The sequence below is a fragment of the Protopterus annectens genome, chromosome 2.part0 (assembly GCF_019279795.1).
Source record: "Protopterus annectens isolate FY-2018-M chromosome 2.part0, PAN1.0, whole genome shotgun sequence".
In the NCBI taxonomy this organism is placed as follows: domain Eukaryota; kingdom Metazoa; phylum Chordata; order Ceratodontiformes; family Protopteridae; genus Protopterus; species Protopterus annectens.
The window spans coordinates 154571594-154598798 of record NC_056728.1 but is presented as its reverse complement, the minus strand read 5'-3'; positions in this window follow the sequence as shown (position 1 = coordinate 154598798).

Sequence of the window (27205 nt, the reverse complement as noted above, 5' to 3'; positions counted from 1 at the left end):
TCTGCCAAAAAAAATGCTAGAAAATAGAAATCAAACTCCAATCAAATTGCATTTGAAGTATTGAATATTGTTAAAGAGGCAAAAGGACTGGAAGTGGGATCTGTAGAAAATGAAAGGGGCAAATTATGTAGAAATAAATGGAATTTGTGGGAACAATACATGTAAAATAACATTCAGTAGGAGATGTGAGGTTTAAGGGAAAGCAGGAACTGAGCAATTTATGTAAGGCTGGACTAAATGGCAGTTGTTAAAAAGAAAGAAAACATATATGTAAACCATGTTAATATGTTTTTTCTAGTAACATATGTTTGCCTATATCTTAAATGATAGTTTAGTAAGGGTGTTTAAAAAAATTTGGACAAAATCAAAAATAATTGGGGGGTGGCAAAGGCCCAAAATTAAGGGCAATTTTTAAATATTACTCCACTTCACTCCGAATGTCAATGGCATGACAGGGTTTACATCAACACTCATTCTTTGAACAAAAAAAATAGTAACTCTAATGATAGCCATTATTAACCAAATGTAATCCTCAGTGATTTACCAGAAAATCATTTTCTTTGAGGGGCAAAGGAAAATATGAAATAGAATCAGGGATGTTCTGAGAATCAGGGGCAGTTGAAAGATATATTTGCAAGTTGTTTATAATGATCAAAAAACAAGGCCTGTGTTGGACCTGAAAGAAAGTCCACTGTAGCAAATGTTTTGTATGCTGTCTCTGAAATTCTGCCTTGTTTGACAAGTCATGGTTTGTGGATGGCAGCTCTGGCAGTGGATATCTCTCAACACTTTCCAATCCTAGCTACTCAAGCTGAAGATGGTCTCTTTTCATTTCTGATTTACTACACCCTTTGGCCTTTCCACTACCCATGATGATTCAGCCATTGCCTACTCAAAGTTCTGTAGGTGATGCAGTACCTTTAACACCTATAGCTGCTGTCCACATGTTTGTAAATTACACAGAACCTTACAATATCAAACACTAAATGCCATTCCAGATGTATTTATTTATTTGATATTTGTTTACCAGGAAAGTCGGACTGGGGTCCAAGGAGCCCATTTTCAGCAGAGGCCCGGGAAGACAAACTCCAAAAAATACATAATTAATAACAGCATGATTCATTATTTCAAGCCATCACCAGGATAAATCACAGCTACATTATTTCTTATCCTGAAAAAGTAAAAAAAATCTTGCCAATCATTGAAGTGGATAGAAACCACCGTAGCCAATATGGGACCAAAAATAAATAAGACAATATTATACATTTTATTACTTTTTATTTATTTTCAGTGATGTGAAATCATGCAATTCTTGTGCTTGGTTCTGCTAGCCAAAATATTTAGCTTAAGTGTGGTAGCTTCACCTGACCAAAATTGTGGCTAAACATTCATGTCTTCATTGATAGATGTCTTTGCTTTTCCATAACATTGCTCATCTGCAGAATTATACTCCCAAATATTTATTCTGTTTTCAGAGAAAATGGCATCATCTGAGACAAAGTATGAATTATGGTTGAAAAAATATCAATAAAGGTCTGAAGGAATTCAGCCTGAGCAGTTTTGCTAGTTGTGTCTTTTTATTGCAGTCCACAGAATTGGTCTAATGTCTTTCCCCTCCCTGTACCCAGTCTCATTCATTCCTCCATTGGAGCGAGAGTCTTCTAGCCCTTTTGTTCCCAAGTAGTGGTGAGAGTCAGGTGTTATGGAGGAGGTCAGTCTGTAGATCCTGTGGTGTGTTGTATATCCCATCTGAACAGCAGCCCTGCAAGTTTCCTATAGCTGTCTTGGGAGGTGCAAACACTCTTCCACACATGCACAATGTCTCTGTGAGGAGGCACACTATAAACACCTTAGCTCATTATGCTGCAGTGATATATCTGCATTCCTGCAGCTGTCATCAATGAATCAAGATACCTCCCTCCTCCCAGGAAGGGTACACCAACATATGCCAACTCACTCCCTGGATGGGTACACCAGCATATGCCAGGTAAGTCTCAAGATGGGTACACCAGCATATGCCAATTCACCTCTTAGGATGAGTTCACCAACATATGCCAACTCACTCTCACCCTCTCCTGCGTCATCCTTCCAGTGGCCATGCTAGAAGTTGGACATGGGTCTTGGGTGCAGCCATGGGTTTAATCCCTGCTAATTCTGTCTTGAAGAGATGGCACTTATCTGTACCACTAGGCTGCCCTTCGTGCATATGACTGTTACTACTCCCTACCAAGCTAGATTTTCTTTCTGACAAGTAAACTTACTTGCAAGTCAGACTGTGAAGAAATGGCTTTTTATGAAGGTAGCTACAGTCATGGAAAGTACTATGATAATTCACAGAAAGCAAAACTGGTAGCATTTAGCAATAAACCTTTTGGATATAACAGGATTATCTAGAATAAAGTGTCTTATGCATGTAATGATGCATTTGAAATCATACTTCTTTTAAGTACCTAGAATTTTTTCTTGATCAGCCCATGAGATCTTTATTGTGTGAACTATGCAGTTAGTAAGTCTAACAAGAGATGTGGTGCTTGCAATGAAAGGAAGACTGTGTATAACAATCAAAATGTTACATACAACTGTTGGCTTCATTCTTATTCTTATCTTCTCCTTGGATCAGTCATTTACACAAGAAGCTACATACACGTTATGTTGCACCCATTAAAGGATAGCTAAATCAGTAAATGTAATACAAAGAAGCAAATCACTGACTAGGTCATTCTTCTTCTTAGGACAGCGCAAGAGTAGACAAAGTACCTGAATAACTTTGCTTTCCTCTTATGAGGGATGCTGAATACTTAGATCATTTTATTTGTTTTAGGAACGCCTAAAAGATCTGGGAGCAAACCATTCGATTCTTCAATAAACAGACTTAGGAAATTCTGGTACAGAACACTCTTACCTTTAGATCCTGTTTCTGTCCCTTCTATTTATCAGAAGTAAATGTGAACATTTATCATTATTGCATTTTCTTCTTTTAATTTCTTAATTATGTTTACTGTGATGATATGGGTTTTACCAGCTGTAATAACTATACGTTTTTCCCCTGAATATGTAGGAAAAGTAACTATACTAGCTGTGTAACATTGTTTAATTAACATGGAGGTTAACACACTGATTGTGCTGTTAGCATTCCTATTGCACAGAGATTGGTTTTCCAAATTGGTTTCTGGATGGGATGCCTTCTTTGCGGAGTCTGCATTTCCTCTTTGTGTTAATGTGAGGTTTCACTAGGGGTCACTGATTTCTTCCACATCCCAAAAGACATGCTGGTAGATGAATCAGAAATTCTTTAAACTCCGCTAAGATTTATGTGTGTGCTTTGTAATAAAGAAAATAAAGCAACAAATCACTAAAAAAAATCTTTATCCTTGCTTTAAACCCCTGCTCCATCATGCTTGGTTAGTGCACAGCTGACTAATCCCAAGTCACCTTGCTTGGAAAAGACTATGCAAGAAATAAAAAAAGCTAGAAAGTCTTCTGTGATTACATCTTCTAAAGCCACGTCAAAATGTTTTTTTTCCTGCGGACAGATGGTAATAGTCTTCTGAAGGCACATGAAAGTGTTTTGTTTTCATGTGGACAGATGGTAACAATATTGATCTTTATAGCCATCTTTTCATTGCTGGCTGGATTACCTGTTTCACTGTTTTGCTCTGACTTTAGCCTAGTCTTCCAACAAAACAAATTTTGTCTGTACTCTGGTGGCAGTAGAGAGTTGCCTGGTCTCATCTGAGCTTGTAATTCATTTGAGAAAGCCTTTAGCTTCACCTTTCTCAGCGCCAGTGGACAGTTTAGGTTGTTTAGTCACTTTCCATGCCTGAATAAAGTCATTGTATTTGTGTAATACTTGGCTCATTTTCACAGAGCTTTCAAACACTCTGCTGCTACCCAACAGCAGCATCCTTGTCTAATAAGTACTGTATATTGTTAAACTGAACTTTTTTCTAGTCATTCATGTGTGCTGCTGTGCTGAATTCTATTTATGTATTATTTATTTATTTATTTTATTTTATTGTGCATTTATTTACCGAGAAATTCCGACTGGACTAGATCCATTTACAGCAGAGGCCAGGGAAGAAAAGCTCCACATTAGCTAACAAGAGTCAATATTTTTATACAGAGTTGTTAAACAGACAAGATGCAGTTCAACAACACAATTAATATATTTACACTTTAATATAAAGATAGAAAAGACACATTTCAGCAATAAGTGAGGTTGCAAACAACATGGCTGCTGCTGCTTTCTGCATTTTAGACATCCTAATACTAAAGGACTGCTGGTTGTACTTTGGTCTGGCTATTTTTCCAGCACATGGGCTCATCCTTTCACAGTTTTACAATTAGAGAGGTTCTGTCTGCACTCTGATGGTATTAGAGCAGCCTGGTCTCATCTGAGCCTGGAATTCATTTGGAAAGCTTTTAGTGTGCATTTTGTGATTGACCAGTGCACTGCTTTGGTTGTCAGTTACATTCAGTGCCTCTATAAAATCACTGTGCAACCTTTTTCAGTGCTGCCAAATGTTCGGGTGCTGCACCATTAAATAGAGAGGGTTTCTGTTGCAACCCAGAACCATCCTTGGCAGACAAGTACTCTATATAGTTGAATTTACTTTTCTAGTCATTCAAGTGTGCTGCTGCTGCTTTTATATTTCTGAAATATTTTCTTTCTGCACTTCAAATCAAGTTAAGGTGCTACTGTGTTGAATTGTCTTACTGCCATACCTCTCAACCTCTTAGCTCAAGAAATCTTGACAAAGACAGAATTAATGAGGGGAGAAGGGTCCAAAAAGAGGGACAGATTTCAAATATTCCTCCTGTAAACTTACAACGTTGCTAGAATAACAGGTTTTGAATTACTATGTATTTTCTGAAGGACATGGTCTGAAACTCAAATGAATGTCATTATTTGGTATTATTTAATTACTTCAATCCTTAATGATTTGCCAGAAAACCACAAATTTTATGAGGAACAGACCAAAAATATGATGCGAAAATCTGGACATTAGAGTGGTATTATTACTGCTGGTTTCTCCGCTTTTAGGTATTCTAATATTAAATGACTGTTGCTTGTATTTTTTGTCTGGGTACTGTATATTCTCCACTTCGGCTCATCCTTAAGTGATTTTGCAATTACAGGTTAGGTCTGCTCTCTGGTGGCAGTAGAGTAGCCTAGTCCCATTTGAGCCTGGAATTCACTTGGGAAATTTTTAGTATCGTTTTTGTGATCGGTCAATAGGCTGTTTTGGTTGTTTAGTCACTTTCAGTGCCTGTATAAAATTGCTGCATTTAAAAACAGCCAACCAATATACATCAGCTGAAGTAAAATTGTTGCATTTGTATGATGCTGTTCACTAAGAAACAACAGTTAGCAGTGTACTGTAGAGATGCAGGTGCTTTGAATTTAAATTTCTCTATGAAACTACATATGAAACTTCCTCAGCACTTATTTGTACAAAGAGCAACTAGTCTGTGGATTGAGGACCAGCACCCTATGAGTTTAGTGTTAGACAGTCTTGATTGTAGTCTATACTCTTACAGCACCCAGGCTAGCCAGAGGTAATCTGTCTTGCACCATCCCTTGTAGATCACTTAATGAGGATCTGTAACCACGGATATGCACTTTCCTACTATTTCTGTAGACAGTTTGGTTGATATGGGCATTTTGAGGCAATGTAGCAGTTGTCTCATGTATACTGACAACTGTCTTATTTTTAAACAAACTGATATAGAATGTAAGAGATGTATTAACACAAAGTCATTAGAAGCCATTCTCTCACAAACAAGCACTTATAGTAACAAACAGGTTGTCAGAAACACACACACACACACACACACACACACACACACACACACACACACACACTACTACACCTACCACACATAGTACTGAGTAGACACACAAACTCACATATGCTGAGGCTCTTGAATTTAATCTTCCTGAACTCCAAAGCCCTCCCAGACATTGCACTTACAGTAAATATACACAGCAACCTCAAAAACACTCTACCAAAGCAACACACACCACAAAACATTCAGACACATCTCATGGCATCTCAGCTTCTAAGCCCATAGGGGAAGCCATGGCACAAGTCATTATTTTGGTCATAGGAGTCTGCATTTTGAGACATACAGATGTCCCATTCAATGATCTGAGTAAGGACAAAGTTGTGATCAGTTGTCTTACCAGGTGCTGGGATTCATGAAGTCATGCACATACTCCCACAAGTACTAGTAAGACTCAATCATAGTCCTTGTAGGCATAATTAAACCTGAGACATACCTCCCTGGACTATATGAAGAGAGGCATGACGGAGTTCTTGGACTGTGTGTGCTAGGCCAGTAGGAGTTTAGCAGTGAGCAACGTTCTACCTTCTTCAGGGATAATGCCACAATATGAACAGAAGGTAATCAACTTTAATAATTAGGTTAGTTTTTGGTGTCATTTGAAGGGGTACAATATTTATCAGTATGGGTGGATATGGTCAACACACCATGCAGATTTGCCATGTATGTTCTGCACCAGTCCCGTCTGGGCTTTCGCACTCTAGTTAAGAGTCTAAACAAGAAACTCTGCTCCCTGCAAGCTCTCCTCACTCTGGTGAAATTTGACATTTGTGCAGTTAATGAGACATGGTTTAAAGTCAAGGAGAGAGCAACCCAGTAGTGGAGGGCTATAATGCCTTCCATGCATGTAGACCAACTACTGCACAAGAAGGAACAAAATATGGAGGTTTCTCAATCTGCATCAAAAACAAACACACCTCAAGGCTGGTCAAACAGTATGATGTGCTTGAGCTTCTCTATTACCAAAGGCTAACCCCCAACTATCACTAGAGAAAAGGTTCTCAGTGTACTTTTCAAGGCCAAGAACACTACATTGATGTGTTCAGTAATATCCCAGGTTGTCTCCTTAATAGAAGAAAATAGCAAACACAGCCACTATGGGTGACCTTCACCTTCTCCAAACCAGATAAACAGCAAAAATATTCAGCAAAAAATGGAGATGAGAAGACCACAGCATAAAACCAACAAATTTATTGGACGAACAGGTACCATCAGTGAGCACTTTCACATCAAACAGATGCTTCATCAGACTTCATTCACAATGCACATCACTCCTTATTTAAATATATTATCCAATCAACAAATCAATTTAACAATTAATCAATTTACTATTTTTTAAAAATACATATTATACTAAAAGCTACTAAACAAAAAATAAAAAATAATAATAAAACAAAATCATTTAAATCTTTTGGCAGCAAGTAATAGTTTTATAGACACCCTTTCATTGAGTCTGCGAGATTTATCAGCTTGCAATTTAATTATCCAGTATAATTCATTCTGTTCAGTGATATTTTTCTTATCTCCCAGCCTTAACCCACAATCTATACAACATATAACCAAAAAATGAAATGTATGTGTTTTATTTGACATTGCATGCTTGGCTAACGCACTTCTTTCAGCATCTTCATTGCGAATAGCCGAAAGATGTTCCCTAACTCTATCACAAAGGGATCTGTTTGTTATACCTACATAAAATGAATGACATTCATTACATACTGCCAAATATATCAAATCATTAGTAGTACATGTGGCCTTCACCTTAAACTCATATCTAACACTAGTTATGGGATGTATAAAAATATTATCAAAACTTAATACTTTACATATATTGCACTTTCCACACGGTCTCAGATAAGGTTTTAGCAATTCCTTACCTATGAAAAACTGTTTATTTGTGTTGCACAATAATCTCTTCAAATTCTTTTTATTCTTATATCTAAAATAGGTTTTATCATCCACTATCTCTTTAATTTGTGCATCGGAGTCTAAAATAAACCAATTCCGTTTCACAACGTCTCTAACCATTTCAATATTACTAGAAAACTGTAAGCTTAATGAAGCCCTGTTTAAGTTATATTTATATTTATTACTATTATTTCGTACTAATTTAGTCCCTGACATAGTACTGCCCATATATGGTTTGGCTACTGTCCTCCTTAAATTTTCAACCTGTCTGAGATTTTGATTGATTTCTTTCAATGTATATTTACGCATAACCAATTCATTTCTAAAAGTATCCAAATTCATCTGAAATGTCATATCATTAGTATTTAACCTGGATATATGCATGCCTTGCCCCTTAATATTTTTATATATATAAGACGGATGCATGCTATCTCTGGATAAAATGTTATTTCTACAACAAGACTTCCTATGCATGGTAGTAGAAAAAACACCATCTTGGTTCTTCATAATAACAACATCAAGAAAATCTATTGTCACCCTGGAGGCTTTAACTGAAAATTTTAAGAAGTTAGTACTGACATTCAGATGATCAACAAATATCATCAAATGTTCATAAGTCCCAGTCCAAATCAGAAAAAGGTCATCCACAAAACGTTTATACAAATAGATATATGCATTATAACTACTATTCATTGAAATTGCATTCTCTTCCCATTGTGCTAATACAATATTTGCAAAACTGTTCGCACAGAGTGTGCCCATTGCAACACCCACTTGTTGCAAATACTGCATTACATTACATTATTCTCCAGAATAATCTCAAGAAGCATGCATATTAAATCTATTTGTACCATATCATAAGTACTATTATTCACTAGGTATACTTTCACCACCTCTATACCATAAGTATGAGGTATAACTGTAAATAGGGAATGTATATCCAAGGTCACTAGCCAGCTCTCTTTCAATATATGTTGATTATTCAAAGTAATAGAAGATAAATCACATAGTAACTGTTTATTCTCTCTCAATACATGCTTAGACTTTTCAACAGTAGGTCTAAGAAATTTCTCAACATAGATTGACATTGGATGAGTAACCCATCCGCGACCAGATACAATTGGTCTAAGGGGTGGGTTATTCAAATCTTTATGTAACTTCGGTTGGCCTTGAATTAAAGGTATAACCGGATGGAGAACCAAAAAGTAATCCAGCAGTGATTTAGATATAATATGACTTAAAAAGCAATCATTCAGCATGCTAAAAACATGGCTACAGATCAAATCAATGTCTGATAATGTTAGACTCCTATATACCTCTGCATCATTCAACATTTCTGTCATTTCATTCACATAATACATTGCATCTAAAATCACTATACCCCCTCCCTTGTCAGCTGGCCGAATAAAAATAGATTCATCTTCTTGCAATGTGTGAAGAGCCTTATACTCATTTCCTGTTAAGTTATAAAATCTACCTTTCGTACTTTTTTCACCATTCATGAAAATGGTACTTATGTCATTTTCACATGTTACAAAATGTTTCTAAAGTTGCATTTAACTCTGGTACAAATGTACTAGGTTTTTTAAAAACATTTATAGAACTTTCAGATTTATACATAGTTTTTAACATCACATAGCGGGCAAAACTCTGTCTGTGCTAGATATGAGTTTAAGGTGAAGGCCACATGTACTACTAATGATTTGATATATTTGGCAGTATGTAAGGAATGTCATTCATTTTATGTAGGTATAACAAACAGATCCCTTCGTGATAGAGTTAGGGAACATCTTTCGGCTATTCGCAATGAAGATGCTTTAAGAAGTGCGTTAGCCAAGCATGTAATGTCAAATAAAACACATACATTTCATTTTTTGGTTATATGTTGTATAGATTGTGGGTTAAGGCTGGATGTTGTATAGATTGTGGGTTAAGGCTGGGAGATAAGAAAAATATCACTGAACAGAATGAATTATACTGGATAGTTAAATTGCAAGCTGATAAATCTCGCAGACTCAATGAAAGGGCGTATATAAAACCATTACTTGCTGCCAAAAGATTTAAATGTTTTTGTTTTATTATTATTTTTTATTTAGTAGCTTTTAGTATAATATGTCTGTTTTTAAAAAATTAGTAAAGTGATTAATTGTTAAATTGATTTGTTGATTGGATAATATATTTAAATAAGGAGTGATGTGCATTGTGAATGAAGTCTGATGAAGCATCTGTTTGATGTGAAAGCGCTCACTGATGGTACCTGTTCGTCTTTTTAACAACAATAAATTTGTTGGTTTTATGCTGTGGTCTTCTCATCTCCATTTTTTGCTGAATATTTTTGCTGTTTATCTGGTTTTGGAGAAGGTGAAGGTCACCCATAGTGGCCGCATTTCCTATTTTCTTTGTTTATTTGACTGTGTGTTTTGTGCTAGCCCTGTGGGACATGGCTGAAGGCAGAGTGAATGAGCCTATTAATACGTTTCAAGCAGCGGTAACTATTACCACTAATCTGGATAAACTGCTGCAACGTGACACTAACTTATTATTACTATATGAACCTTCTGAAGATTTAGTGGTTGATGGACATTCCAACTATGATGAAAAACTGTTTATTAATAAGTTGCATGAGTTGGAGAATGATATAAACATATATAAGCATCTGCAGTGGCAGCGCTTACATTTTGAAGCATGTCTATCGCATCGCATGGTCCCGAGGGGACTAAGAGTTCTAACAATGCCTACATCTGGGGACAGTTATCCTGAATTGTTAAAGAGATGACAAAGAATTAATTTAGAGACTAGTTTCAAGTATATGGAATTATTGATTGAATTCCATAAACCCACTGAAGATACTCTGTGCTGCAAGATATACAACTGAAGCGGCAGCAGTTATGGGACTTGGTTCCTGCGGTAATATTTGAGAAAGCCATTAGTAGACTGTGTGATAGTGTTCATTTTTTTTGAGCAACAGTTAATAGGCCAGAAAAAGAAAAAAATTGATAGAGATCTAAAAGATTTACGGGCCGGGAATGTGTTCACTTGACCTAGACGTTATGAGGATAGAATTGACTCTAAAAAACATGCATTAGATAGTAAACAACCATCTGTCATTGATAAAAATTCATCTAATTCTCAGCTGGTGGAAGAACCGATAAACACTTCAGTGAATGTTGTTGTTATGGCTAATCATTCAACTGATGGATTAGCCATGAATAGTCTTGATAACTTTATGGTGACCCCAGCAGCATTAAGAGTCACAAATATTGGAACCAGTTGTAAGAAGGAAAGAACCGGCATCTACTATTGTGCAACATACAGCTAGTTCATTGTCTCCCCCTTTACCCATTTGTCAGTTGGAATGGCCCAGGAGAGGCCGATCAGCGAGTCGAGGAAGGAAGCGAAGGCTGCCCTCACAGGAAAGACCTCCGAATCATACAATAAACAGGATGTGGAAACAGAAATAAACTTAAATATGTTGGTTTTCAACCTATCTAAACGTCTGCTAACACCACATGAAAAAACTCTGCTTCAACGCGGACTAACATTCATACCATCTACTGATACACAGTATGTAGATACTATCTTGGATATAAAGAGTTTTGCCTGCAATGTGATGTTAAAAACTATGTATAAATCTGAAAGTTCTATAAATGTTTTTAAAAAACCTAGTACATTTGTACCAGAGTTAAATGCAACTTTAGAAACGTTTTGTAACATGTGAAAATGACATAAGTACCATTTTCATGAATGGTGAAAAAAGTACGAAAGGTAGATTTTATAACTTAACAGGAAATGAGTATAAGGCTCTTCACACATTGCAAGAAGATTAATCTATTTTTATTTGGCCAGCTGACAAGGGAGGAGGTATAGTGATTTTAGATGCAACGTATTATGTGAATGAAATGACAGAAATGTTGAATGATGCAGAGGTATATAGGAGTCTAACATTATCAGACATTGATTTGATCTGTAGCCATGTTTTTAGCATGCTGAATGATTGCTTTTTAAGTCATATTATATCTAAATCACTGTTGGATTACTTTTTGGTTCTCCATCCAGTTATACCTTTAATTCAAGGCCAACCGAAGTTACATAAAGATTTGAGTAACCCACCCCTTAGACCAATTGTATCTGGTCGCGGATGGGTTACTCATCCAATGTCAATCTATGTTGAGAAATTTCTTAGACCTACTGTTGAAAAGTTTAAGCATGTATTGAGAGATAGTAAACAGTTACTATGTGATTTATCTTCTATTACTTTGAATAATCAACATATATTGAAAGAGAGCTGGCTAGTGACCTTGGATATAAGTTCCCTATTTACAGTTATACCTCATACATATGGTATAGAGGCGGTGAAAGTATACCTAGTGAATAATAGTACTTATGATATGGTACAAATAGATTTAATATGCATGCTTCTTCAGATTATTCTGGAGAATAATGTAATTCAGTATTTGCAACAAGTGGGTGTTGCAATGGGCACACTCTGTGCGAACAGTTTTGCAAATATTGTATTAGCACAATGGGAAGAGAATGCAATTTCAATGAATAGTAGTTATAATGCATATATCTATTTGTATAAACGTTTTGTGGATGACCTTTTTCTGATTTGGACTGGGACTTATGAAAATTTGATGATATTTGTTGATCATCTGAATGTCAGTACTAACTTCTTAAAATTTTCAGTTAAAGCCTCTAGGGTGACGATAGATTTTCTTGATGTTGTTATTATGAAGAACCAAGATGGTGTTTTTTCTACTACCATGCATAGGAAGTCTTGTTGTAGAAATAACATTTTATCCAGAGATAGCATGCATCCGTCTTATATATATAAAAATATTATTAAGGGGCAAGGCATGCGTATATCCAGATTATATACTAATGATACGACATTTCAGATGAATTTGGATACTTTTAGAAATTAATTGGTTGAGCGTAAATATACATTAAACGAAATCAATCAAAATCTCAGACAGGTTGAAAATTTAAGGAGCACAGTAGCCAAACCATATATGGGCAGTACTGTCAGGGACTAAGGTAGTATGAAATAATAGTAATAAATATAATTATAACTTAAACAGGGCTTCACTAAGCTTACAGTTTTCTAGTAACAGTGAAATGGTTAGAGACATTGTGAAACTGAATTGGTTTATTTTAGACTCCGATGCACAAATTAAAGACATAGTGGATGATAAACCCAATTTCAGATATAAGAATAAAAAGAATTTGAAGAGATTATTGTGCAACACAAATAAACAGTTTTTCATAGGTAAGGAATTGCTAAAACCTTATCTGAGACCGTGTGGAAAGTGCAATATATGTAAAGTATTAAGTTTTGATAATATTTTTATACATCCCATAACTAGTGTTAGATATGAGTTTAAGGTGAAGGCCACATGTACTACTAATGATTTGATATATTTGGCAGTATGTAATGAATGTCATTCATTTTATGTAGGTATAACAAACAGATCCCTTCGTGATAGAGTTAGGGAACATCTTTCGGCTATTCACAATAAAGATGCTGAAAGAAGTGCGTTAGCCAAGCATGCAATGTCAAATAAAACACATACATTTCATTTTTTGGTTATATGTTGTATAGATTGTGGGTTAAGGCTGGGAGATAAGAAAAATATCACTGAACAGAATGAATTATACTGGATAATTAAATTGCAAGCTGATAAATCTCCCGGACTCAATGAAAGGGTGTCTATAAAACTATTACTTGCTGCCAAAAGATTTAAATTATTTTGTTTTATTAATATGTTTTATTTAGTAGCTTTTAGTATTATATGTGTTTTTAAAAAATTAGTAAAGTGATTAATTGTTAAATTGATTTGTTGATTGGATAATATATTTAAATAAGGAGTGATTTGCATTGTGAATGAAGTCTGATGAAACATCTATTTGATGTGAAAGCGCTCACTGATGGTACCTGCTCATCTTTTTAACAACAATAAATTTGTTGGTTTTATGCTGTGGTCTTCTCATCTCCATTTTTTGCTGAATTTTTGCTGTCTCCTTAATAGCACTAATCATGACTTATCAGTACCACTAGAAGCACTATTAAACCGTAGCCCCCAGAGAGGCTTTGTGCCAACCGAATGAGGGACTACAACTGTCATCCCTATGCACAAGGGTGGGCCATCTACAGACCCTTTTAACTACAGACCCATACATCTTGACTAGTTTCATATGCAAAGCCATGTGAGAATTGTCATGGAATTGATAGAAAATGATTTATGAAACCTTCAGACACTTAATCTAACTTACTTTGGTTTTATCAAGGACATGTCATGCCTACTCAACCTGGTGAACTACTTTGATAAGGTCAGCAAAGCAAAGGATGAGGGCAACTGCCTGCATAGACAATGTCAAAGCAAAATATTCAACACAAAACCCCACTCTGGCATTGTAGACAAACTCACAGAATTCCAAATTTGGTATAAACCTATATATCACCCACTGGATTGCCAGCTGGCTCACAGACTGGATTCAAGAAGTTAGAACAGGGGAGTCTACCTCTATAAAAAGACCAGTCACTATTGCAGCTCCTTAGTGCTCAGTGATGAGGCTGCTGTTTTTGGCATCTACTTCTTTGAAGTCAAGGCCAATATCAAGGGCTTCTGGCTGACCGAGTTTGCAGATGATTGCAAACTAGGTGCAGCCATAGAATCCCCCCAAAGATAGAAATACCCTCCAAGAAGGCCTGACACAGACTAATAACTCATGCCAGACCCACAGTCTAAAACTGAATGCCAGGAAATGCATAATAATATTCTTTGGGAAGATCGCTACCCCTGGAAACTATCAGATTGATAATATATCCCTAAGAGTAGACCCAGTGGTCCGGGATTTGTGGAAAATGTACACAGTAACATGGTCTGTGACCATCATGCGTTTATGGTAGTAAGGAAATTGTACTATGCTGTGCAAATTATAGGAAAGAGTATGGCATCTAGGTCCAAGGAGGTTATTGTTCCACTGTACTTGGCCCTCATCAGACCAATCATTTAATACAGTGCCCCCTTTGGTATATAACTGACCTGGCATCTGCAACAGCTGAAGCATCCACAGAGGTCCCTCACAAAAAGAATACAGGGTAAAATCAACATGTCCTACATGGACCATCTCAAAGCCCTATCCCTGCCAAACTGCTGGGAGGCAATCTATGTCTAGCCTAAAAAGTATCCTGTGTTCCCACTCTGATGGACCTGTTGCATTCTGCAACACAAATAGCACCTGAATTATCTGCTCTAGAAACCTAAACCTTGTCTGCAACATAAATAAGACATGTTGGGGTAAGAGGTATGTGTCTCAAAGTCTACTCCTACTCTGGAACATGGTTCTCATCCTTGTGTAGCAGAGATTTTACCCTAACCCAGTTCAAGCATAACTTTGATCATTGGATGGGGAATTAGAAAGCTACCCCTGGTCTGGCACCTATGTCTCTAGCAGACAGAGGCAGTCTCTAAGTACTTGACCACCCATGTCCAATGCAATATATACCCCACTCAGGCATTGTTGACAAACTCAAGAGGCTAGGTACAAACCCATATGTCACCCAGTGGACAGCCAACTGGCTCACAGACAGGACCCAGGAAGTTAGAATTGGGGAGTCCACCTTTACAAAGAGGCCAGTCACAAGTGGAGTCCCTCAGTGATCAGTCCTTGGACCGCTCCTTTTTGGCATTTACATCTCAGAAGTCAAGGCCAATGTCAGTGGTTTCTGACTGACTAAATTTGCAGATGATTGCAAATTAGGAGCTGTCATTGAATCCCACACTCACAGAAATATTCTCCAGGAGGGGCTGACACAGACAAACAACTGGTGTCAGAGTCATGGACTAAAGCTAAATGCCAAGAAATGCATAATAGTATCCTTTGGGAAGTCATCCATCCCTGGTAGCTATCATATTGACAACACATCCCTTAGAGATGACCCAGTAGTCAGGGACTTAAGGATACACATAGATAGTAATCTAGCCTTTGATCATCATGTGTCTACAGTGGTGAGGAAATCATTCTGTGTTGAGCAACTTATAAACAAAGGTATGGCATCTAGGTCAAAGGAAGTCATTGTTCCACTGTATTTGGCATTAATCAGACCTATCATTGAGTACAGTGCCCCTTTTGGTATTTACCTAACCAGGCATATCCAGCAAATGGAATGTCCACAGAGGTTCGTCTCTAAAAGAATATATGGCATAAGTAATATGCCCTCTGCAGACCTCCTCAAGGCCCTATCCCTGTATTCTGTCTCCTACAGGATTTTGAGGGAGATCTATGCCTAGCATACAGACCATTGTCAGACCCCACTCTGATGGACCTCCTGCATATCCACAAAGCAAACAGTACTAGAATTACCCATTCTAAAGACTTAAACATTGTCTGTGATATAAATAGGACCTGCTGGAGAGATAGGTATGTATCCCAGAGACTACCCTGTCTATGGAACAGGCTCCCTATCCATGTGAAGCAGAGTTCTTCCCTAACTCAATTCAAGTGCAGCTTGGACAATTGGATGGGAAACTGGAAATTCATCCCTGGTTTGGCACCTATGTCTCTAATGCAAGCAGGTACCCTGTAAATGGTTCATCTCCCAGGCCCATGCTTACATTTATCAGGGGTATCAGAACTTGTCAGAGATTTGAGATGCATGGCTAGGCTTAAAAATGCCCTTGTGGTCATTAGCCTAGTAAACACCTATGAACCTTAAAATAACTTTAGGGTACCAAAACTCATCAGATACATTTGAGAAGCATGGCTACTTAAAGAAGCCCCTTGGTTCATTAGACTAGTAAATGCCTATGAACATGTAGCACACAGTAAAGTTTCTTCTCATATTGCAATGAAATAGTTCAAAAAATGGATTCTACATTTGATACATTTGGTTTAGACTATCTCATGTTTGTAATCTTAATTTCATAATAGAAATATTTAGAAAAACACTGATTTTTCAAATTTGATGAATTGAGGTTATCTCATGCACATATATGGAAGCCTAACATTCCACAGAAAATGGACAATATCATTTCACAAAGAATCAACAACAAATCATTAGCCTACACAAACATCAATCCACAAAGGATGGAAAAATATAAAAAACAGCATCCCACACATCACTTGCTAATTACATATACCAACTCCAGTATTGTACTACACTGGGAAAAGTGCATATTCCCTAGCATCCGCACTTTACCACAATCTTATATCGAAAAAGCCAATAAGTTTCAATTAGCTGACTTTTGATCAACTGAGCCAGCTTTTTTACTCTTCGATTAAAAGACAAATCAATGAAAGTTCATGCCTTTCCACACACACACACACACACACACACACACACACACACACACACACACACACACACTCACATACAATGTGTGTGTGTGTGTGTATATATATATATATATATATATATATATATATATATATATATATGCATATATATATATATATATATATATATAGATATAGATATATATATATATATATATATATATATATATATATGTATATATATATATATCTAAGATAGGTACACACACACATATATATATATATATATATATATATATATACACACACACACACACACACACACACACACACACACACACACACACACACACACACACATATGGATCTATGTCAATGAATTACCATAATGTCGAGTTGCAAAATGGTGAGACGGAAACAACGAAAGTTTATATTCACAAACATCCAGATCGTTGTAAATTTTCCCCATGTAAGTAAACAATCGGCCAACAAAACGTAAAAAAATCCAAACTGAAACAAATAAAACCCACCCAAGTAAGGGGCTACTCCCCCCACCCTCAACTAAATATACCAACTTGGAGATCGCACTGCAGTGAAGAAAAGGGCAAAGTTCACCACATTAGCCAACTGACTCCTTTTGTTGAGAAAACTTATGACAATCTGGATGTTAATGCTGAAACTTTTGGATGCATTAAAAGTTTCAGCATTAGGGGGAAGGATTTTGTATGTGCAAGTGTTTGCAGGTTAGGGTTAGAGTAAAACATAGGTAAGAGGACGGATGGTAGGAGTTTACCTGTGAGTGTTTGCAGGTAAGGGGATAGATGGTATTTAAGAGTGTATGCGCAAGTATTCGCATGTTAGAGTTAATGACTTGGGAAGATGTTACATGTTGTATTGTGCATGTATGCTTCTATGTGTGAAGTGCGTGATTTTGTCAGTCCTAGTGTTAGGGGACGGGCTATTCATAAAGTAAGCTGCAGGGGTGGGATTATGGTCATATATAGGATTAGGGTAGCACCATACCTCTCAACCTCTTATAGCAAGAAATCTGGACAAAGCCATGAATAAAAGTGGGACAAAGGTCCACAATTAGGGACAATTATCAAATACTACTCTTACAAACTTAGAAAGTTGATAGAATAACAGATTTTGCATTAGCATACATTTTCTAAATGGAATAAAGTCTGAAGCCCAAATGTTTCTTACTATTTTCTAACTTCACTCTTTAATAAGTTGCCACTATTCTGCCAGAAAACCACAGTTGTATGAAAAACAGACCAAAATATGAGGCAAAATCTGGATATTTTTCTCTCTGTTGTGAGGTATGGGTAGCACACATTTATTTATTATATTGGTTTACCAAAGTAGTGCCCTGATCAATATTGACCGATTTCAGGCTCAGACTGGGTGAAATACAAAACATTTGACAAACAAAGAAAATACACAAATGTAAGCAATAGCAGAATAGCTCAGAATAATTACATAGGCAAAATTGTGTCGATGCATTCCAGTGAACAAGCACAGTGCAGTTTACAATCAAGCAATTAGTACATTAATAAATTAGTACAGGGTGCAAAGCTAATAGCACACATGTTTTAATTAAATCCCATCCTGGCAATATGAATGAAATCCTCACAGGAGGGCATGTTTTCATTGGATGACAAATACTTTATAATCTTTTCACAACTATCTTCTTCCATGATGCCCTTAACATACTTTTCTGGGTATTCCTCTTTAACAACATTGAATATTCTTCTGTCTTTTTTTTTTTAACTTTGATTTGATCTTTAAAACATTCAGTTTGAAATACTCTGGATGTACACAGAAAAAGTGCAAACAAGTATTACTTTGGTAAGACTGTGTTATAAGTGATATTTAATAATGTTTGCCACTCCCATCCTTATATACTTCAACATATGTTTAATATACTGTTTATTAACTTATTCTCCTGCATTCTATTTGCACATTTGGAATTTTTATATGTATATGTAAATAATAAATGTTTTTGAGATTAACTTGATATGAAATTATAGTAAGCTAGGTTCTATATTTATATTTTATACTCATGTTAAAAGTTTTTTACACAGTTTTTACACAGTCATTCTTATATTACTTATACTCCTAGTGAGTATATTTCTTTAAATTGCAGTGCATCTTTAAACTAAGGTTTTTAATTGTTTTTAACAAGTTGCTCATTGAGTTTAATTGCTATTAAATAATTAAAGCATTTTTTGTCACTGTATAAAAGCTTACTGCTTTGTCAGTATATTCATGGTCTGAGGAAGCGTACTGAAAGGTACGCGAAAGCGCTTACCAAATAAACATCTAATTTTTATTTTATAGTCATGTTGAGTCCGAAGTTTGTTTGCCATATATACTTCAACATCTCAGAGTTGAATAGTCTCTTTAGTGGTCCATCCTGCTTCTCTAACTTCCCTTTCCATATCTTAAAAAAAATCATTACTAAAGCAATAGAAACAATGGTGTGGCCAGAAAACGTAGAATCATAAGTAAACTTTTTTTTTTTTCTCAAAAATTTTTTTATTAATTATATGAATAGCAAGACAATTAAAAGATTATACATAACAAGAAGGCATAAATGAACATATAACAATTCATCTAGTGATAACAACCTTCCTGAGATTTTGATAAATTATTTAGAAATAAAACATACACCATATGTACACTATATACAAGTTAGGCAACCTGAGAGGAAAAAAAAAAAAAATATTTAACATTAACTATTTAATATGTTTAGAACCTTTTCTAACACAACCTTTCTAATAGCTTTTTTTTTTGGACTCCCACCTAAGTATCTTTGAGCATCAATAAATTTAAAAGCCATTTTCTGGAAAGTAACCCATTTTAATTTAGACCGATCAATCCAATTTTGTATTATATAAAGTTTTAGTAATGAGCAAATAAAAATGATAACATGAATATCAACTTTTGAAAGATGAATCAATGGAATATGTAGAATAGCAAATTCCCACGTCAACGTGGATTTTGATATCCCATTTTCTGCAGTCTGACTTTCAAAGATGTCCACAATCTGTGAGAAAAATGACAATACCATAGAATATGAAGGAGGTCTGCTTGGGGATGAGAACAGCATGAACACGAAGGGGACTTATTTGGGTTAAATTTGTTTAATTTGATTGGGGTAAAGTAGGCATCATTATTAATCATTAATTGTGTGTATGCTAATTTTTAAAAGGGATAAATTCCTTAGTGTGTCTAATAGCCAGGACTTTCTGAGATTCTGACAATTGGGAATTATAATTCAACCAAACATTGGATAAAAGACAGTTGTGGTCCATCATTAAAGAATTAATTAATTTATATGAGTTTGAGAGCATTTTATCAGATGATGAAAGTATTTTGATAATCGTGTTAAGGTTTTTCAATTGTGAGTCTATGGGGACCAGACATACAAATTTGTTTTTAATTATTGCTCTTAGTTGTGTAAGAATTGGTGAGTAATTCCAGTTTACTTTCAATAACTTACGCCAGTCAGATAAAGGCAAGTCAAGATATTTCAAAACATCTCCTACTTTTAGATTTTTAATTAAAGGATAGTTTGTTAAGTTCAAAAGTTTATTGTCCAATAATATATTTGGGTTTAGATGAATTGGCTGAACATGGTGCGAGATCTGTTCTAGTTTACACATTTTGAGTAAGGTTTGGAAATCTCTAATCTTTTGTTTAAATACTGTAGATATATTTTTAATAAATAAACTATCCAGAGAGATAAAGGGAATAGCTTCAGGATTTAAATTATTAGAAATGACATAATTATGCCATAATTTTATCCATAAAGATTGATTTGGATAAGAAGTGTTATTGAATTTAGAGATAGTAAGAAGTTTATTGGATGAGACAATCAAATAATAGAGATAAAGATTAGGTAAACCCAAACCTCCCTTGTCCTTGAAAATGCCAATCTAGAATAAGAAATTCTAACAGATTTAGGGAACCATATGAATTTTGCCAAAGCTTTATTTACAGACTCAAAAAAAAGTTTTTGAAATTATCTGATCAGATGATGAGAATTGGTAAAGAAATTTAGGCAGAATATTCATTTTAATAATGGCCACCCTTGAAAGAAATGAAAGGTTTAGATGCTTCCATCTGTCCATATCAGACAATATAGAGTTCCATAATTTATTAATATTATTTTGAAAGGAAGATTTATTATTGTGTTCTAAATTGATTCCTAAATATTTTATATTATAAGTAAACTGAAAATGATCGTCTGGAAACAAAAAAAGATTTGTGTGCTAAATGATTTAAGGGAAAAATATGAGTTTTTGTAGAATTTAAAAGATAGTTGGAAACCAAAGAAAAATAATCAATAGAATTCATTATTTTTCTGTAATCAGATAATGGAGTTTGAAAGTAGATTACTAAATCATCCGCAAAAGCAGAGAAATGAATATTAGTATTAAGAATTCTAGGGATGTTATGAAAAGTATTTTGAGTGATAAACAATAGCAAAGGTTCTAAATAAATGTTGAAAAGAAAAGGGGACAATGGACAACTCTGTCTTGTTCCTTTAGTGATCTTTATCGGAGCAGAAAATTGACCATTAATGTATAGTCTAGTAAACATATTCTTGTATAAAACTTTTAAAAATTTATAAAGAATAAGGGAATATTAAAACATAACATAGTTTGAAATAGAAAGTTCCAACATACTCTGTCAAAGGCATTTGATGCATCTATAATCAAAGCATATATAAGGTTTGGATTTTTCTTAATGAGATGAAGTATAGTCTCTAAAGATAGAGTATTATCCCAAGCATGTCTCTGAGACATAAAACCTGATTGATCTGACGAGATAATTGAGGGTAAAATCCGTTTCAATCTGTTAGCCAGAATAGATGACAGAATCTTAATATCCACGTTAATTAAAGAAATGGGTCTATAATTTACTGGGTCAGATTTATCTTTATTATTTTTTAGAATTAGAATGGTTTTGGATGTGTTCCAATGAATATCTGAGATATCATTAACTCTTATATGATTGTAAACTTTAAATAGAAAGGGAAGAACTACCAATTTGAAAGTTTTGAAAAATTCTGGAGTAAAACCATCAGGTCCCGGAGATTTACCCAATTTAAGATTATCTATTGAATCCGAGATTTCTTGTATCGATATAGGGGTAGAAAGTAGTTTTTGCTGATTATCATTAAGTTTAGGGAACTACAAAGAGTCTAAAAAGAGTTTTGAGTGATTATCTTTAACAGAATTAGAAGAACCTGAATATAACTCAGTGTAAAGAGAGGTGAAAAGTTGAATAATCTCTTCATCAGTATTATATAATCTGTTATTATAAGATAAAGATGTAATATTTGGATTTCTGAAGTTAACTTTAATAATTCTCGCTAACAATTTAGATGGAACCTGGGCCCACTCTGAATATGAAGCAAATAGCTTTTGTTCAGCTAAGGAGAGGTTATTTTGGTGAAGCAGAATTAAATCTTTCTGACAATCAAAAATTTGTTTTTCTAAAGTAGCATCATAGTTCAGACTAAGATGATTTTCCAACGAAGAAATTCTTGATTTTAAGAATTCCTCTTTCTTAAAGTATTGTTTTTTGAAAAAGCAGCTTTACTAATAAATAAACCTCTTAATCTTGCTTTACATGCAGCCCATTGTATGTCATAAGGAATGTTAGATGATTCAAGACTATTCACCATTTCATTTAGGATTTCTGAAGCTTGTTTGCAAATATCTTCATTTGACAATAAGTTATTATTTAAGGTCCACTTATTAAACATAGTTTTATTTTTGATATTGGGTTTTATGTTCAATTTTAGTGAAATTCTTGAGTGATTCGAAAAGAATCTGGGTTCTGTAGTAAAGTCCACAATATATTTTGAAATATAATCTGAAATTAGAAAGAAGTCTAATCTGGACCACGAATGATAGCACTTAGAATAATAAGTATATATATCATTCTTGTTTATACTTTTAACAGTGCGGAGGGGATCTATTAAATTATATTCTGTCATCAAATCATTTATAGCCAGAGTAGATTGAAGATTATAGGTGACAGTGGAGCAGGAACGATCAATTACAGGGTTTATAACTGCATTCCAGTCACCACCCACTATAATATGATGATCCTTTTAGGATGCAAGAATATTGTAAATTTTTAAAATGAACAAATGTTGTGAATTACATGGGCCATATAGATTTAAAATTAATAAGGGTTTGTCCAAACCAGCAATAGAAGCGTAAATAAGCACCACCTCCCTCATCATCAAATTTCTCATCAATAATATTCCCAATGAATTTTTATTTAATGATTATAGCTACACCTCTGGAGTTAGATGAGTCACCTGAAGCTATAATCTTTTGATCCATTTTTTAACTCTTTATTCCAATCAATACGTGAAATATGGGTTTCTTGAATAAAACAAATGTTAGCCTGTGATTTAAAGATCATATGAAATAATAGTGACTTTTTCGCTTTATCTTGAATGCCTCTAACATTCCAAGAATCTAAAATTATGTCAACAGGCATATTCTACAAGTATAATCATTATTGATGCTATAAAAGTGAACTCAAGGTGCAAATCCAACACAACATTAAAAAGAAGAAGAAAAAAAATAAAAGAAAAACCAGTCTTTAAGTATTCAAGCAAGTCATCAAATAACATTTGTTGAAAAAAAAAGAAAAAAGTTTTTTTAAGAACCATGAAATGTATAATAATAACCTTTATCCTAACCCTAGTGCCTACCCACCAATCCCCTGTGATAAAGGAAGAGCAGAAGAACATAAAAAAAACATTGTAATTATAGATAATAATAACCTCAAGTTAGAATACAAATTACTCAAAGGAAGCCTAACATAACATAAAGTCTGAGTAATACTACTAAAAATATATACAAAATTAACTAATTTCAAGACGCCCAACATGCTTAATCCCTACTTCTAATACTAATCTAAAGCTCCTATCCTTAAATTGAAATTTATAGTGATTAACTGTATTTCCTCAAGTATTTCAAGAGAAAGAGAAACAAGTAAATAATAAATAAATCACACTCTGCTTAACTAGAACACTCTATCATAAGAAGTAATACAATTAAAACTGAAAGATATGTAAGATAACATATATAAGTATAACAAAACCAACTGGTAACATTATAATATAAGTAAATAAGCATAGCATTACTGAACTAAAGATAATAGTCATGCACTATCTACTGAACCTTCTTTAGTATTTTAGTGATAATTTCATTAATCAACATGACCATTAGTATGATAAAAGCACTAATACCTGTAGAATAAGTATTTAGTTATAGTTCAAATAAAGCAAAAACAACTACCAAGCAACCATATCTCAAAATGAAAACAATTCAGTCTGGAGATGCATCTATTAACTAGATAATAGTAGTACAGGAACTATTCAAAATGAAATATTATAAGCTGTAAGGTTTTAACACTAGTTAATATACATGAATAAAGTATAATTATATTATTAAATAGTAACTTAAACAGCATCATATATATTGAACTGAATGTACAACAATGTGCATACATATAATTTTAAATCTACTTTTGAATATTTTACTAATGACTCTGTTAGGTTATGTAGCCATACTATTCTTCTAAGCTATAGATGTAACATAGCAAAACAGCATGAAAAGACAAGGCTTTTAAAGTAAACATTTTGAACATCTAATTAAAACAGAAACAAGCAAGCTAAATGCAGTAAATCTAAGGGTTTAAATATATACAGGTAGATTCAGCTAATCATATTAAAGATAGTTATTTCAAACCTTTCAAATAAGTAAAGGCTTTCTTAAACATAAACTACTAATCATAAATATCACATCCAGCCTCTGAGAAGAGAGAGAGCAGAGAATAGAAAGAACATGAACCTTTCATATGAACAGGTATACTTTGTAACATTTGTCAAATTAAACACTTCAGTATAATATAAAATATTGTATGAAAAAATATTCTGAATAGGAAAATATGTTCATTTCTTTACACATCCTTTAGAATTTTAATATATAAAACTAACCTGTACATTTGTTTCCAGAAACATTTTCACTCTGCTTTATGAAAGTAGCAGCTTGCTTTGAAGTCATGCAGACACACTAAAAGTCACTGAATATATTATGTGACATGAATCTGTTTAAATTTAAAAAGCAACCTTCATTTATGAAGAGAAAACACTTTAAATAATAGCCAGATCTATTAAAAGTTAGTGCTATTGAATACTTGTTGAAAACAAGCAGACTTGTGTATTTGAAACTGTCCTTCTTTCCTCACAAATGATGACATCACCATCCATCTCAGAGAGACTGTAGTGTGCATGTTCATGCAGAGCATCAGCTGGAACTCTGAGGGAAGATTTTCTTGCTAGAATGTTGAGATGGAATGTTTTTCCCTCCAAAATCATTTAGCTTACACAGAAGGCTGTAACTCAAAAGCTAGTAGTAAAATTTACATATTATCTATTTTCACAGCAAACTTATGTGACAGAAAGAAAAAAGTAAATACAGCAATTTAAATGCTTCTATTAATCCACACAAATCTAACAAGCATATATCCTGTCACTGCACACTGTCACACCAAATCTATCATGTGTAAATTACATGACAAGTTCTTAAGCTAATATAATTATGTCACACCAGAATTACAAATCATGTAACACAAATACTGTCAGAGTAAAGAAATGAAAAAATCAAACCTTATTGTAGTTCTTTAACAGTAGAATATTAAGATACAGTGTCAGGATGCTTTTTAAATGTTTTAAGAAAAATGTCTTTTGCATCTTTAGGATCTGAACATACAAATCTTTTGTCATTAGCTATGAAAGACAAGGTATTAGGATAAGCCATTCGAAATCTAATCCCTCTTTTTATCAAGTCAGCACAATAGGGGCTAGTTTTTGTCTATTTAATTTGATCTGTGCAGGAAGATCTTGGGAAAATGATAGTCTGTGAGACTTCCATATGAATTGTTTCTTTGTTTTAGCAGTTTCTAGGATCTGGAAAGTGTCTTGAAAGTTTAGTAACTTAGTATAAATTAACCTTGGTGTAGAAGAATCTTGCTTTGTACGCAGTGCTCTGTGTGCTCTCTCTACAATTATAGATTTTGAAGAAGCTTCACAATTTAACAGTGTTTCAAAGATATTTTTAGTCACAGATAACAAGTTTTTATTGTCATAAGATTCAGGTAAACCACAAATAATGATGTTATTTCTTCGACTCCTGGCTTCCAGATCCAATATTTTAGCTTGTAAATCTGAAATAGTTTTATCTCTAGATTTAAAGTCACTTTCCAATAAGTCTGTTTTAACTTCCAAAGCTAAGATTTTATTTTCAATAGTAACAATACTATCGTTTATTTGCTTTAAAGATTTACTAAAGTCTGCAAACTGTTCTGAAAAGTTTTGTATAGCACTTTGGATTGGTTTTAATGCTATTTTTAGTTCTTCTAAAAGGAAATTTGAGCCATTTAAATCTTTATTACTTACATTAATGGTTTCTGTAGGTTGTCTAGATGATTTCAGTCTTTTTGAACCTGAATCTTTTCCAGGAGAGAGCATTGAAGTATATTTGGCCTTTGTAGGCTGAGTCTCCATGGAGTCAGATTTTGTAGCCATGCCCAGAAATGGAATGCAGTCAACAGGATACCAGGAACCAGGAACAGACTGGAGCAGTAGGAGTCCCAGCAGCAGAGAGACCAAGAATGTTCTGAGGTAAAATAAATCCCAGGATAATAAGTCCAGAAGAAAAAATAATCCAAATGCGTAGAAAAAGATTTATAAAATCTTTTAGTATAAAAATTTGAGGAAAAAGGTTGATATAAAGTTGTAAAAAAAACCAAAAGTTAAATAGCTGTAAGGAGCTCAGAGAGTAAGGACTAGACTAGTCGGCGGCCATCTTGGAATTCTTCAGAATCATAAGTAAACTTTTTCTTCCAAAAGTAAGTACACCTCTGTATTGTTATAACTGGGGGCCATCCATTTCCTCATGGCCACTCCTGAAGCTTATATTTATCACCCACACACATACACACACACACACACACACACACACACACACTCGCGCACACACACACACACACACACACACACACACACACACACACACACACACACACACGATATTAACTAGTTCCAACAACAGTGAGACCATGTCAAATG